The sequence below is a fragment of the Microtus pennsylvanicus genome, chromosome 6 (assembly GCF_037038515.1).
Source record: "Microtus pennsylvanicus isolate mMicPen1 chromosome 6, mMicPen1.hap1, whole genome shotgun sequence".
In the NCBI taxonomy this organism is placed as follows: domain Eukaryota; kingdom Metazoa; phylum Chordata; class Mammalia; order Rodentia; family Cricetidae; genus Microtus; species Microtus pennsylvanicus.
In genome coordinates this window covers 66975438-66991466 of record NC_134584.1, presented here as the reverse complement: position 1 = coordinate 66991466, position 16029 = coordinate 66975438, and the positions used below count along the sequence as shown (strand labels likewise).

Here is a 16029-nt window from a genome sequence, read left to right as displayed (position 1 = left end):
GTTATCCTGTCCACGATGAGTTCTCTCACTTGCCAACCACTGTGCCAACCAAGAGTGCATTCTGTAGCCACGAGGCAACAGATCAATGGAACTGTGTCCTGTCAACTGTTAGGTCAGGGACTGATTAGCTATTTGACATTCTGAAAAGAAACTCGGGTCCGCTGTAGTCACCGTTAGTCACCTGTCTGCTGAGGGGGTTAGAAACACTTCTCTCCCTTTGTTCCTCCAGACAGACAGATGACAGATGTACAAACACAACAGGTGCACATAGGCATTCATTCTCTAGTTTTATGTGCCCCCTCATATATATGCATCTGTATATAAGGGAATGTATATTTATGAATATGTATGTATATATGTGCATATGTTTACATATGTAGATATGTGAATAACTATGTATGTACACACACAAAATTAGGCTGGAATTATCATACTGTTATTTTTAGTCTTTGAAGTTATAGATTAACAAGAAAGAGTGGTATGATGTTATCAGAAGAATTTCAACAGATTTTCAAATTATTTCCTCAAATGTCCTAAAAATATGACATATCTAATTCTCTCCTTCTGGATAGGTTCTGTTGCTAACTGCCGCTGCTACGAGCTCCTACATCCTCGGTGCATTGTGATTGCTATAGGGTGTGTATGAGCATTGTGTCCAGGCCTCTGCCTTCAACACTCCTGTAACTGAGTAGAAAAGTTAAATGAGGGCACCATGCACAACAGAGTGTCATTAGAAATAAATAGAAAATGGCAAACAATGGAACTATTCTCTTGCAACAAAGAGAACAATACCAGGTGATATTTGCCATTCATTAAGTATAATCCTTAAGAACTGTTTTGTAGAACATAGAAAAATTCAAAGAAGTGTCTAAATGACAGAACCTTAGGCACGTGTGGTGTCTAGCTTCTCTTTCCCAGGCTCACTTTTCTCTCTCTCGGCCTGTAGGAGTCCTAGGAGCTATGCGGAAATCTCCTTTTTGTAGTCATGGCCAGTGCTAAGGCCAAGCAGAAGGGACTCAGCTGGAAATCCCGGGAATGCTGGCCCTTTCAGGGAGGATTTAGCTGTCAGTGAGCCCCTCCCAGTGCAGAGCTTTCCTCTTTCTTTACTATAGGCTTAAACTTCTGAACAGAATGAGGATAATTAATTAATTAATCTGAGACAAAGTCTTACTATGCAGTACTGGAACTCTGTATTTACACCAGACTGCCTTTGAGCTCAAAGAAATCTACCTTCCTCTGCTTCCTTAGTGTTGGGATGAAACCCGTGTTCCAACATGCCCCACTTGGTGATTTAGTTGCAAGGAAACAAAAACATATCTGCAAAATGAAGATAAATCTATAAACAAGATATTATTTAAGATCCTGTCTAAAGTAGAAATTTTTATTTTTATTTTTCCAAATGGTAGAAAAAAGGAGTTTTAGTTTTTTTCAATAAATGTTTCTATGAATTTTTCGCTTCATATAATTTACTTTGATAGTATTCACCCTAACTCCTTTTCTTAACTCTTTCCAGATACAATCTGCCTCCCTACTTTTCTTAAGTGCTTTAGTTTCTTTTATTTTTATTACTTTATAAATAATACCAATCAAAATTTCTCCTTCCTCCCCTCATTCCACTTCCCTCCAGTTCCTCCCCTCACTGTTTCCCCCCTCCCCCTCCAGTCCAAAGAAAGGGCAGGGTACCCTGCCCTTTGGAAAGTCCAAGGCCCTCCCCCCTCCATCTAGGCTTAGGAAGGTATGCATCCAAATAGACTAGGATCCCAAACAGCCAGTACATGCAGTAGAGACAAATCCCAGTACCATTATCATTGGCTTTTCAGTGTGCCCCAATTGTGAGCCACATTCAGAGGGTCCAGTTTGATTCCATGCTGGTTCAGTCCCAGTTCAGCTGGAGTTGGTGAGCTCCCATTCGTTCAGGCACACTATCTCAGTGGATGGACCAACTCCTCCTGGTCCTGACTTCCTTGTGCATCTTCTCTCTCCTTCTGCTCTTCACCTGGACCTTGGGAGCTCAGTCCAGTGCTCTGATGTGGGTCTCTATCTCCATCTGCTGTCTGACGATGGTTCTATGGTGATATTCAAGATAGTCATCAGTCTGACTACAGTCCAAGGCCAGTTTAGGCACCCTCTCCTCCACTGCCTAGGGTCCTAGCTGGGATTATCCTTATAGATTCCTTGGAACCCCTCCAAGCCAAAATGGCTCCCTCAATTAAAACATCTCCTTTCCTGCTCTCATATCTGTCCTTCCTTCATCTCAACCATTCCACTCCCCAAAGCTCTCCCCAACCCTCCCCTTCTCCCTTCTCTCTTCCCTTTTTCCCTTCCCCCTACCCCACCCCCATGCTCCCAACTTTTGCCTGGCTATCTTATCTGCTTCCAGTTTCCAGGAGGATCTATATATATTTTTCTCTGGGATCACCTTATTACTTAGCTTCTCTAGAATCGCGAACTATAGGCTCAATGTCCTTTGTTTATGGCTAGAATTCACTAATGAGTGAGGACATACCATATTCATATTTTTGGGTCTGGGTTACCTCACTAGGGATAGTGTTTTCTATTTCCATCCATTTGTATGCAAAGTTCAAGATGTCATTGTTTTTTTACAGCTGAGTAGTATCTAATGTGTAGATGTGCCACACTTTCTTTATCCATTCTCCCATTGAGGGGCATCTAGGTTGTTTCCAGGTTCTGGCTATTACAAATAATACTGCTATGAACATATTTGAACAAATGCTTTTGTAGTATGATTGGGCATATCTTGGGTATATTCCCAAGAGTGGTATTGCTAGATCCTGAGGTAGGTTGACTCCCAATTTTCTGAGAAACCACCACACTGATTTCCAAAGTGGTTGCACAAGTTTGCATTCCCACCAGCAATGGATGAGTGTTCCCCTTACTTCACATCCTCTCCAGCATAGGCTATCATTGATGTTTTTGATTTTAGCCATTCTGACAGGTGTAAGATGGTATCTCAAAGTTGTTTTAATTTGCATTTCCCTCATAGCTAAGGAAGTTGAACGTGTCCTTAAGTATCTTTTGGCCATCTGAAATTCTTCTGTTGAGAATTCTCTGTTTAGTTCAGTACCCCATTTTTTAATTGGGTTATTTAGAATTTCCATGTCTAGTTTCTTGAGTTCTTTATATATTTTGGATATCAGACCTTTGTCTGGTGTGGGGTTGGTGAAGATCTTCTCCCATTCAGTAGGTTTCCTTTTTTTTTTTTTTTTGCCTTAATGGCAGTATTCTTTGCATGACAGAAGCTTCTCAGTTTCAGGAGGTCCCATTTAGTCATTGTTGCTCTTATTGACTGTGCTACAGCGGTTCTACGTAGGAAGTGGTCTCCTGTGCCCACGTGTTGTAGAGTACTTCCCACTTTCTCTTCTATCAGGTTCAGTGTGTTTAGATTGATATTGAGATCTTTATCCATTTAGACTTGAGTTTTGTGCATGGTGATAGATATGCATCTATTTTCACTCTTCTACAGGTTGACATCCAGTTGTGCCAGCACCATTTATTGAAGATGCTTCTTTTATGTCCTCTTTTTTTTTTTTAAAAGTGGAGCAGCCTATCAACTCTGCATTTTGCTCTTCATATATTTCTGGGTGTGGTCCAATGGAGCACGGTTGATCTACCAGGAATCACACTCTCCAAGAAAACTGACTCCCCCTCCCACAAAAGCCACTAGCCATCCATGGCTCCTCAGTTATGAGTAGGAGCTCATGATACTCCTTCTACTCCATGATAACAAGTTGGATTGATCTTGCTCCGACAGCCACAGATGTTGTGAGTTCATGGGTCTTGTCATGTCCGGAAGACACTGTTTCAATTTGGTCCTTTCTTGCCTTCTGGCTCTTAAAATCTTCCTGCTCTATTTTCTGTGATGGTCCCTGAGCTTTGGTCATGTGTGACTGTATATTACATAATCACTTATTCTCTGTACTTTGATTAGATGTGAGTTTCTGCATTAACTTCCATCTGTTACACACAAAGAAACCTTTTTGGTGAGAAATGCATTGATCTATAGAATAGAGATAAGAATGTAGAGTCCATTTTGATAATATGTCCCTTTAGCAACAAAATGAAAACAACAATCTTTCCAACCAAAAATAGATGAACATCAAAGAAAATCCCCCAATTTGGTGGTTGACTAAATAATAGGCCCCACAGGAGGATCTAATGCTGTTATTTTTGCCAGATGGGCATAATTATAAACTGGCCTCTAAGTTCCCATCTTTATATGAGAGATTAGCACATCTCTCAAACCTGATCAGAGAAGCTGGTTTTGTTTTGTTTTGTTTTGCGTTTTTGGGTTTTTTGTACATAGTTATTAAGTTGTAAGTCTCTTTAGAGACTGGTAAACATTCAGAAAATGAGAGACCTTGTCATGCTCAGTTCTAAATGGACATCTATGCAACACCCTCACACTAACACCCAAGAATTGCTGCAGGAAGAAGAGCAGAAAGATTGCAAAAGCCAGAAGAGCAGATGTCTGCAGGAAAACAGTATTTGATGGACATAATAGCTGCATTGCAGACATGAATTCACTGTGGCTGTGATTACACAAATCTTATACAAGATCAAACCAGCTAAAACACCAGCATGGATGTTGGAGGTACTCATGAAGTCCCACCTTTAGCTGAAGAGTTATTGGTAATTAATGGCCTCTGGGGAAGGGAGAATCAGTTTTCTTTAGGAATGCAGTCCCAGAGAGGCTTCTGTGCTCCAGCACATGGTCCTGTACCCATTTACATATAGGAAACACTAAGGTGACTCTGTGGGTTTTAAAATAAAAAGCAAGTGAAGTTGGAAGGAAAGTGGTCATGGAGAGATAGGGCATATATTGGAAGAAAGGATGGGTGGGTTAGAACAGAACACATTGTGTACAAGTATGAAAATTTCAAACAAATAAGTAGTGAGAAGTAAAATGGTTTTTATTTTAGGACTTGAAAAAATAGGGAAGGGTAGGATATACATCTATCATCTATCTATCTATCTATCTATCTATCTATCTATCTATCTATCTATCTATCATCTATCTATCATCTATCTATCTATCTATCTATCATCTATCTATCTATCTATCTATCTATCTATCTATCTATCTATCATCTGTCTATTATCTATCTATCTATCTATCTATCTATCTATCTATCTATCTATCTATCTATCTATCTATCTTTCTGTCTGTCTGTCTGTCTATCTGTCTATTATCTATCTATTATCTGTCTATCATCTATCTATCTATCTATCTATCTATCTATCTATCTATCTATCTATCATCTGTTTGTCTATTTATCTGTCTGTCTACCTATCTGCTTGCCTGCCTACCTATCTACCTCTACCTATGTACCTACCTGCCTATCTACCATCTGAACATGGAGAGATGCTTAGGGAGTACAGGAAAAGGAAGCAGGAAGCAAGTCTGCTGGTACTTCATTTGAGAGTCAGTGAAGTGAGCTTCTACTATTATTTCCCACATTCTTAGCTAGTTCTTTGATATCAAATAACTTGCCTCTCTGATGTAGACATGAGAATGTAAAATCGAAAATTCTCTTAACCCCTAAGGTATAGAATGAACATACTGTATAATTGTGTATACTACCTAAACAATATTTTAAAGTCTGCACTTCTAAGAGTGTTCAAAATAAAAAAATAGTGAAAGTGAGAAGTTTTTAAATAAAAAATTTAATTAAATTTTAACATTCTGAGTTAACAAGAAAACTTTGTACATTCATGACATAAGCATTATATATATGTATTTATTCTGAAACTGTTATTCTAGTTAAAATCCCTCATATAATGATCGTGTCTGTGGTAACAGAGTTTAACATCCACAATGAATTTATCACTGGAACTCACTCATAAGTGTAGTCGCCTTGTCACACACTAGGTTTCCAGAATTTATTCCTCTAATTTGGGATACAGATGCGATCTTTGATCTAAATCTTTTCAACCACCTTCCCCACTATCAACCCACCCCTGTTCTTGCTCTGCTTCTGTTAGATCAAGGCTTCCAGACTCCTCATATGAACAAAATCTTCTGACATTTTTCTTTTTGTGCCTGTGTTTTTTTTTTTTTTTGGTTTTTCGAGACAGGGTTTCTCTGCCTGTGTTATTTTACCCAATGTCCTCCATATTCATCTATATTGCAAATGTTACAGAATTTCGTGTGTTTAAGGTGAAATAGTGTTTCATTATTCACATAGGACTTGAGGTTCTGCATTCTGGCTGTTGTAAACACTGATGCATGGGTCATGGGAATGAAAGACCATTTTCCCAAACTTATTTTGGCTACATTCTTAGGGTTCTTGCTAGATCATATGATAGTTGTTAAAGTTTTTTTGAAGATCCTCTACATGGCTTCCATAGTATCTGTAGTAGCATACATTTTCACCAACACCATTTTTGTCTTTTTGCTTGTTTTATTTTTTCTTCAGTGCTGGGAATGGAACACAGCCTCTCTCATGCTAGGCAAACACTCCACTGTTGTATTACACTGCTAATTTGTAGGAAGGAGAGAGCCACTGTTGATTCCCGTCTCCGCTTGTTCTTCCTGGCCACCCAGAACTGAAATAATCACACAGAAACTGTATTAATTAAGTCACTTCTTGGCCCATTAGCTCTAGCTTCTTATTGTCTAACTCTTACATGTTAATTTAACCCTTTTCTATTAATTTGTGTATTGCCATGTGGCTGTTGCTTACTGGCTAAAGTTCTGACCTCTGTCTTCAGTGGTGCTACATGGCTTCTTCCTTGACTCCTCCTTCTTTCTCCCAGCATTCCGTTTAGTTTTCCCCACCTACCTAACTTCTGGTCTGATATAGGTCCCAAGCAGTTTCTTTATTCATTAATGGTAATCACAGCATACAGAGGAAAATCCTACATTACTCTACTATTTAGCTACACCCCCAACCTTTATGCATTTTTCTTTTTCGACTCTAAAAGTATTAAATGAAGTGTGGTAATTGTTCATTGTGGTTTTGCTTTGTATCTTCCTATATGAGATTTTGAACATAAAAAAAGCTCTTGCTAGCTGTTTCTGTCTTGCTTTGAGAAATGCCTCATCTGGAATATCTAAGCCATTTCTACCTTGTTCCTTCTGTTCTTGTCATTGAACAGAGGTAAGCACGTCCTTTGGGCATTAACCCCTTATTAGACGAATAGTTCATAAAGCCCTTATCCCATGTTGTAGGTTATTACTCTGGAAATTGTTAAGTTTGCTTTACAATAGCTTTTTAGTTTGATGTCTTCTGATTTTTTTTGCCTATACCTTAATAGTCATGTCCAAAAAAAGTGTTGGTCAGACAAACATGATGGAGGTCTTAGCTTATATTGTATTTCTAGTATTTTTTGCATAGCTTTGCATTTTACATTTAAGACCTTAATTTGCTTTATGCTTCTTCTGTCTATGATGAGGTTTATGGGTCATCTTTCCCTTCCTTCCTCATTTTTTTAGACAGCATCTCAGCCTGTACTCAGACTGCTCAGAACTCCTAGAGATCCTTCTTTTTCATCCTTCTTAGTTTTGGTACTACAGTTTGGAGCCACCACACCCAGGTCTATTTTCAGTACATAGTTTTGTGTATAGATGATGTCTAATGTTCTCAACATTATTAAATAGACTCTTCTTTCTCACTCAACATTTTTAATCCTTTTTTAAAAATCAAAATCCAATTGATTATCAATATCTAGTTTTTTTCTTGCATGACTGTTTTTATGAAGCACAGTGTAGTTTTGATTCTTTAAGCTCTGTAGTGCATTTTGAAGTCAGAGTGTGAGATGCCTCCATCTTTTCTTTTCCTTATTTACTTTAATATAGACTATAATGAGTTGGACTAACATTTCATTGAAGTTATAGGGCAATTTCAGTAATACACACATTTAAACATTAAAAACTACAAATAATGGATTTATTTCATCTGTATCTTATTCAATTTCTTTATTTAATGTTTTAGAGTTTGCCCTCTTTGGTTACATTTATTTGTAAGTATTTAAATTTTTGTAGCTATCACAAATAGATTTTCTTGCTTGTTAGTTGTTTCTGTGAGTTCCTTTTTGATGACCTTGAGCCCCCTGACTCATACAATCCTTCCTCCCCTTCTTCAACACTTGAGCAGGATTTCCTGAGCTCGGCCCAGTGCTTAGCTGTGGATCTCTGCTTCTGTTTCCATCAGTTACTGGATGAACTGATGAAGTCTCTGATGACAATTAGTGTAGTCATCAATCTGATTACAGTAGATGGTCAGTTCAGGCTATCCACTATTGCTGAGGAGTCTTAGCTAGGCTCATTTTTCTGGATTCCTGAGAGTTTTATTGGCACCAGGTTTCTCCCTAACCCCAAAATGCAACTCCCTGCCCTGCGTAGCAGCTCATAGACTCTGGACCGATAAGTTAGGGAGCCTGAATGGAACCGACATAGGCCCTCGACATATGTGTGAAGGTTGTGCAGCTTTATCTACGTGTGGGACTTCTGGGGGAGGGAGCAGTGCCTGTCCCTAACTAATGCTCTGGTGGACTTCCTAGAATCTATTACACATACTGGGTTGCCTTGCTCAACCTCTACACAAGGGAGGAGCTGAGTCTCCTCTCAATTTGATAGCCCATGCTTTGTTGACATCCATGGCAGGCCTGCTCTTTCTGAACAGAATCAGAGGAGGAGTAGATTGGTGAGTGGTGTGGAGGGAGTGTGGAAAAGAACAAAGGAGAGGAAGGAGGGGAAGCAGCTGTAGAGATGTAAAATAAATGAATAAACTTAATATAAAAAATATTTTTTTACTTGACTTCTTCCCAACTTTACCATTAATAGATATAAATACTTCACATTTGGGTTGATTTGTACTTTCAAGTTTCACAGAAATTATGTATTAGCTAGTTTAAACAGTTGTTTGATGTATTCTTTCCAGGTTTTTAAGTATAAGGTGCATCTGCAGAAAAAGACTATCAGATTTATTCATTTTTAAATTTTTATGCCTTTATTTTTACTCTTGCTAAATGTCTCTGTCTAGAACTTCTAGTGTGTGTTGACAAACATGATTGAAGAGCCCACTCCTGTCTTGTTCTAGGTCTTAGAGAGAAATCTTTAAATATTGTAGTTTGGTGTGATAGTAGATGTGAGTTTGTTACATATTATTGTAAACTTAATTTGCCACTTTGATGAGAGGTTTAATTTTTTCATTTTTCTTGCCTCTCCTGAAATGAGCACCTGACATTTTTACATTGATATGAAGGGCTGTTTCCATTTATTTGCATATATTGGCGCATCCTTCCATACTTGACAAGGATCTCAGTCAAGGGGAATGAGCTTTATAATATAATACTGAATTTAGTTTGGTAATACGTTTGGTTTCTATTCATCAGGAGTGTTTATAGCCTCTTTCAGCAATGTCCTTGCTTGGTTATGATCTCCACAAATGGACAAGCTAAGAAACAAACAGAACAAAATTGCAAAAGATTAATGAAGCAGTTAAGTTTTTTTTTAAAGATAAACAAAATTGCCAACCCTTTAGGCAGCTTAAATATGAAGTCGTAGTGGAGAAAAGAAAATGTTAAGAATATTATCTGAACAATGTCTGCATCAATTAGTAATTCTCTGTTGGGACCTCATCCAATTCATGTGGGGAAAGTTGAGCAAATTTTGACAATTTGAAACAAATCTAGGAACAAAGTACTGCATGTGAAATAAAAGCTTATTAAGGGATTGGAGTATTCTGAAAGTGTGGCTTATCTTCTGGGTCCATGGCTGAGAAATTGCCACTCACAGTTCTGTGAGTAACATGCCACATTCCCATTCGTAGCCCCTGTAGGACCCAGTTTAAGGCACAGTGCCACTATAAATGACAGGTAGTGTTTATCACATGATTTATTTTGCCAAAAATGCCATAATCAGCTTAGTGGTACTTGATGAATTAAAAATTATAAAAAACATTGAAAATATATCTATATTTAGGGGACTGAAAAAGAAATCCAAGTCTTCAGAAGCCTTATCTGGCACGATTAACATTGTCTCTCCAGAAGATTCCTCCCCTTCCTCCTCCTCAATTTAAATCAACTAATTAAGAAAGATTGTAACTAGGAAGGAATGATTAACTCATTAACTTAATCGTTGTCATACTTGTGAATATGGACTCATACCAGAGTTAAGAGGTTAATGAATTCAAATATATCGTCAAAGCTGGCTGTGGTTTTAGGAGGAGGATGTTATGTTCTACACAGTTTCTGTGCTGGAGAAGCAGAGTTCACCTGTGATCAAGTTTGAATTTGTAATAATTTATTTAATTGAATGGTGGACAGTGATTAGGAAATAAATACGAATTCCTCTTTATCACTATTGTCAATGCCATTCCTACCTTCAAAGTCTTTGTCACCGATATCATTATAGTTACATGATCAAAAATTTCTTGCTAGGTGAAGGCTCCGGATCCGGGTGCGAGATGAGCCTGGGGCCATGAGAGGTGACCTGGTGATAGTTATCAACTGCACAGCTGATGAAGTAGCGGAGGAGATTAGAACTCAGTTCCTGGCCTCCCAAGATTGTTAAGAATGAGTCTGCGGAAGCAAACCCCTAGTGACTTCTTAAAGCAGATCATAGGACGGCCAGTTGTGGTGAAGCTCAATTCTGGGGTGGATTATTGAGGGGTCCTGGCCTGCCTGGATGGCTACATGAATATAGCACTGGAGCGGACGGAAGAGTATGTAAGTGGGCAGCTGAAGAAGAAGTATGGGGATGCCTTCATCCGCGGAAACAATGTGCTGTGTATAAGTACACAGAAGCGAAGGATGTGAAGACACCAGGAGCAGCCCTCTTCACACTTGGATGTACTTGATTATGAAGAGCTTGTTTTTTTGTTCTTTTACGACCCTAGTTGCCGCCTGTTTTCATAGTGGTTGGTGTGTTTTGTTTTTTTAATTGACAGTTAAATAAGATGGAAGTGTTCCATTACAAATCAAGTCTTGAACGTTTCATGTTCACATTTACTCCTGTCTGTACAGAATATTAAAATTAAAAAAAAGGAAAAATAAAAACAAAAAAAAAATTTCTTGCTAGTGGGGCATTGGCTTCCTTGGGCACAGGCTGCTTCCATGTAAAGATTTTTCTTTCTGGAATTGTTTCTGGATAATTTCTTTTCTACAAATGCTTCACAGCCATTGATCTGTTAACCATATGGTAAAAAATTTCTAAACAACTGTCTCTGGCATTGTTCCCTCTGAACTTACTACCTGCCTTTTAAGCAAGCTTATGTAACAGGTGTCATGCTAATTGCAGAGGTTCCATTTGTCAGGAAAAAAAGCACAACCCCTGTATCAGCAGTATTAAAATCTGGGGGGGGGGTAAAGTCCACAAAGAGTGAAGCTAAACACCTAAAGCAACAGCACATTTAACTGTATTGACACAGGAAAGAGCTTGTCCCTGGTGTGTGTGTGTGTGTGTGTGTGTGTGTGTGTGTGTGAGAGAGAGAGAGAGAGAGAGAGAGAGAGAGAGAGAGAGAGAGAGAGAGAGAGGGAGGAGAGTTAGATAGACAGACAGACAGACAGACAGGTAGACAGATAGACAGGCAGCTGAAACTTTGACTGGAGAGTAACAGAGAAGCTTATACAGAGGTTTTACAGGCTGTGAGAATCAGAATTTCATTTCAAGAAAATAAAAAGCAAAGCAATAAAAGACCACTGAAGCCGGGCGGTGGTGGCGCATGCCTTTAATCCCAGCACTTGGGAGGCAGAGGCAGGCAGATCTCTGTGAGTTCGAGACCAGCCTGGTCTACAGAGCTAGTTCCAGGACAGGCTCCAAAACCACAGAGAAACCCTGTCTTGAAAAACCGAAAAAAAAAAAAAAAGACCACTGAAGGCTTTTAGGAATAATGAATGAACTAACCAAGATTTTTGTTTGAATAATGTTATTGTTATTTGTGGAAGAAGTGCTGGTATAGAGAATATAATGGAGACACAACCACACTGGACTGGTAGATAGTGTGTGGTGCTTACAATAGAAGGTGAACACGGAGAAGACAGGGATTCAGGGCATAATTTGGAGATAGGCTTGAGAGACAGATGCCTATTAAACAGTGAGCAGTTGGTATGGATTTGAAAAAAGTCTTATTTGCCAGTAAATTCCACTGTACTAACCCTCCACAAGATTATATGGGGTAGAATATTTTGAGGAGAGATAGCTCCACATGCCGTGACTCCAGGGGGACGGTTATAACTTTTCCTGTGTATGGTGTACCCTGGAGTCATGTAATCATGCCCCTGTGGATGTAGAATATTAAATGTGTGTTGTTGCTTAGAATTATCCAATGGGATGCTGTGTTGAGCACTGCCATGCATAGTTTGTTTACGTGAGAAGCTATGGACTAGAAAGTGTACTGGGATATGCAATTACATCAGTCCCTAGGAAGGAGATAGCGTTTGTTAGTTGCTGTCCTCCAAGCAGGACACTTAAGAGGTTACTCTTCCCTGTGGCACACTTTTTGTCAGTGCTTTGCTGCTATCCATTTCTATGCCAGTGCTGGGGATCTTCTAATTGCATTTTGGCAGTAGTTCTCTTTAGAGAGACATGCAGCAGGAGAATGGGTTGACAGAATGCCAGGGCACATTCAGGGCAGTATAGACAGGGTAGAGTGAGAGAGTTCAGGATAGATTGGATCTCTGGACATCATATGTAATTGTCAGTAGGAAGAACAGTGCTCAAAGATGTGCACTAATGAGGGAAGGAGAGAAGCTGACACGAGACACGTGATCAGAGGAGCATATGACATGTGATCGGAGTACAGGACACGTGATCGGATTACAGGACACGTGATCGGAGTACAGGACACGTGATCGCAGTGCAGGCCTGTTGCTGATGAAGGGTTGTGTTGTTCAAAGGCAACAGGGCGCTTTTATGCTTGTTATCTTTGCTTTGTCCCTTTTTCTTTAAAATAAGGTCTCACTCTTCAGCCCCGTCTGCATGAACACTCAGTTCTCTTACCTCTACCTCCTGAATTCTGGGATGAAAGGCAAAAGCCCCTAACACCTGGATAAAAGGACAGTTGTGTTGTTCTGTAGGAGAATTGATTGAACCCCGAGTGGAAAAGATTGGACTTGTTTAGTTACACAAAGTACCCCATATGAGGGGTTCTGCCCTTAAGTTAGAGGAAAAAGATCAATTATTAGTGAGAAATTTACTCTATGGGTGTGACATATGGACGGTAGTAAGAAGCCTTGTGGACCGCATGCATTAACCCGGGCTCTAACCTCACAATCTTTAATATACGTATCTTAATACATCATGTGTCATACACACACAAAGAAAATTATCCCCAAAGAAACGGTCAACCGCATTGTTTAAAAGTGCCAGCATGTAAAAGAGCTCATAGGAGTCGCATGGGCTTTTGTGGATACCATTTTATCAGTGTGTAAACTAATTATCTCAGAACCAAAGTTTTCGCCTCCCTATGTATAGTTTCAATGTTACCTCTACTTTATCTAAGTGAACTCCGCATATAACATAAACTTAAACATATTGCATGTTAAAAGAAAAAGAAATTTCCATATGTTAGTGTTCTGGCAAACAGTAGAGAAATACATAATAAAGAAAGATGTGTGTTCCCGTTTGAGGATGATCTTGTGGATTTGATTGCTCAAATGCTAACCAACAATGGTGCCTTACACCCAATCCCAGTCACCGTGTGGGATGCTGCTGTCTGTGCTATGGGAATTTTCAGTGGAGAGCAATGGCCGGTTACCTCCTGCTGCTTTCCACAATGTTCACCCAGCTTGGTCGTAAGTAGTTACAATTTTTGTTTTCATGGAAACATAAAAGTAAAGCTGACTCTGGTATCTGTGCAGGTTGATCAGATATTACCATCAGCTGCCAGTACCTCACCACAGGCTCTGGTATCTGTGCAGGTTGATCAGATATTACCATAGGCTGTCAGTACCTCACCACAGGCTCTGGTATCTGTGCAGGTTGATCAGATATTACCATCGGCTGTCAGTACCTCACCACAGGCTCTGGTATCTGTGCAGGTTGATCAGATATTACCATAGGCTGTCAGTACCTCACCACAGGCTCTGGTATGCGTGCAGGTTGATCAGATATTACCATAGGCTGTCAGTACCTCACCACAGGCTCTGGTATCCGTGCAGGTTGATCAGATATTACCATCAGCTGTCAGTACCTCACCACAGGCTCTGCTATCTGTGCAGGTTGATCAGATATTACCATAGGCTGTCAGTACCTCACCACAGGCTCTGGTATCCGTGCAGGTTGATCAGATATTACCATCAGCTGCCTGTACCTCACCACAGGCTCTGGTATCTGTGCAGGTTGATCAGATATTACCATAGGCTGTCAGTACCTCACCACAGGCTCTGGTATCTGGGCAGGTTGATCAGATATTACCATCAGCTGTCAGTACCTCACCACAGGCTCTGGTATCCGTGCAGGTTGATCAGATATTACCATCAGCTGCCTGTACCTCACCACAGGCTCTGGTATCTGTGCAGGTTGATCAGATATTACCATAGGCTGTCAGTACCTCACCACAGGCTCTGGTATGCGTGCAGTTGATCAGATATTACCATAGGCTGTCAGTACCTCACCACAGGCTCTGGTATCCGTGCAGGTTGATCAGATATTACCATAGGCTGCCAGTACCTCACCACAGGCTCTGGTATGCATGCAGGTTGATCAGATATTACCATAGGCTGTCAGTACCTCACCACAGGCTCTGGTATCTGTGCAGGTTGGATAAGATGATGCTGTCAGCTGACCAGAACCTCAGTGCAGCCAAGTGAAAGGTGCAAAACAAGTCTAGGAGAACGCGTGAGCACTTTCGACAGCGAGCTCTTGTCACCCCCCTTTGTTTGCTCTGTTGTCTGGGAAATTTTTTTTCAGAGGCAGTCAGACTTTCCTACATTCCCCCACCCACTCCATTTTCAAACTTTCTACCTATTTCCTTTTTGAATCAGTGTGTGTGTCAGTTTTCAAGGAGCGCTTTCCTGGCTGCACAGTAGGCTGAACCTCGTCTGTAGACAGCTTCCCAATGCACACCTTTAACTGTGCAAGGGATAGTTTCACTGCCGTGGATTTCGTTAGGATAATTCTTACATCTTGTTCAAAATTATGCTCTGCCACCTCATTAATACCTCAAAAATACCTTGCATTAAAGAGATTACTGGAAATTGAAATAAGTTGCCCAAAACACTGACCTAATAATTAAAAACTGAGACATAATAGTACTAGAAAACATTGGAATATTATTTTAAATGATATATCAGTTAAAGAAAATCTTATGCTTGGAGATTAAACAAAATAAAAAACTTGGCTGAGGGACATTTACCCTCATGATCCCATTCACTTCCCTGAGCTTTGATGTTGCAACTGCCTTTGAGGATGTAGCCCTACCCTGAGGCTCTAGTCACATTCTGCCCTATGTGGCTTGAATACACACTTGAGATCTTCAACTTAGAGATTTCAGCTACATATATTAAATAAGATTCATATATATGCTCCTCAGAGGCACTGCCCCTGTCGATCCCTTAAATGGTTTTCATTGCCCCTCCCCTTTCTTGATCAACCACAGTCCCCCTGATTGGCACAGAGGTAAGTTACAACCCTAAACTAAGCATTGAAGCCTCTGTTTGTTCTGAGCCTGAGGAAAACTGGACGCTAGACTCCTTCAGGTCATGAATCCTGTGAATCTATAGCACGACTCCCCATGCTTTAGCCTTAGTGAAGACCATCCAGGCAATGCTTGGTGGCCACTTTAGTTACCTGAATAGCAATGACTTAGAGTAGTCTGTTGCTAATAAATACAAAGTGGGTTTCCTCTTAGTTTTTTAGGGTTTGGATCAGAGCAGCTCTTTGTTGTAGGGTAGCTGTTTGGGCTAAAAGAATAGGGATCCATCTGGAAAGCAGGAACTGGAATAAGAGCTCTTGTCAGTGTGCTATCAGCGATTCTGAAAGTCCTTCATAGCTGCCTCTTTTTAGACACTCCATGGATAGTAGCTGAATGGCTGCCTTGTCTTCATCTCTACTTGAATCAATAC

The 16029-nt window shown here is 40.0% G+C and overlaps 1 pseudogene; it reads left to right on the top strand.

The window, feature by feature from the left end:
• The first annotated feature begins 776 nt into the window (after positions 1–776).
• LOC142852860 (U6 snRNA-associated Sm-like protein LSm6 pseudogene) lies at positions 777–11027 on the top strand (annotated as a pseudogene).
• The last annotated feature ends 5002 nt before the right edge of the window (positions 11028–16029 follow it).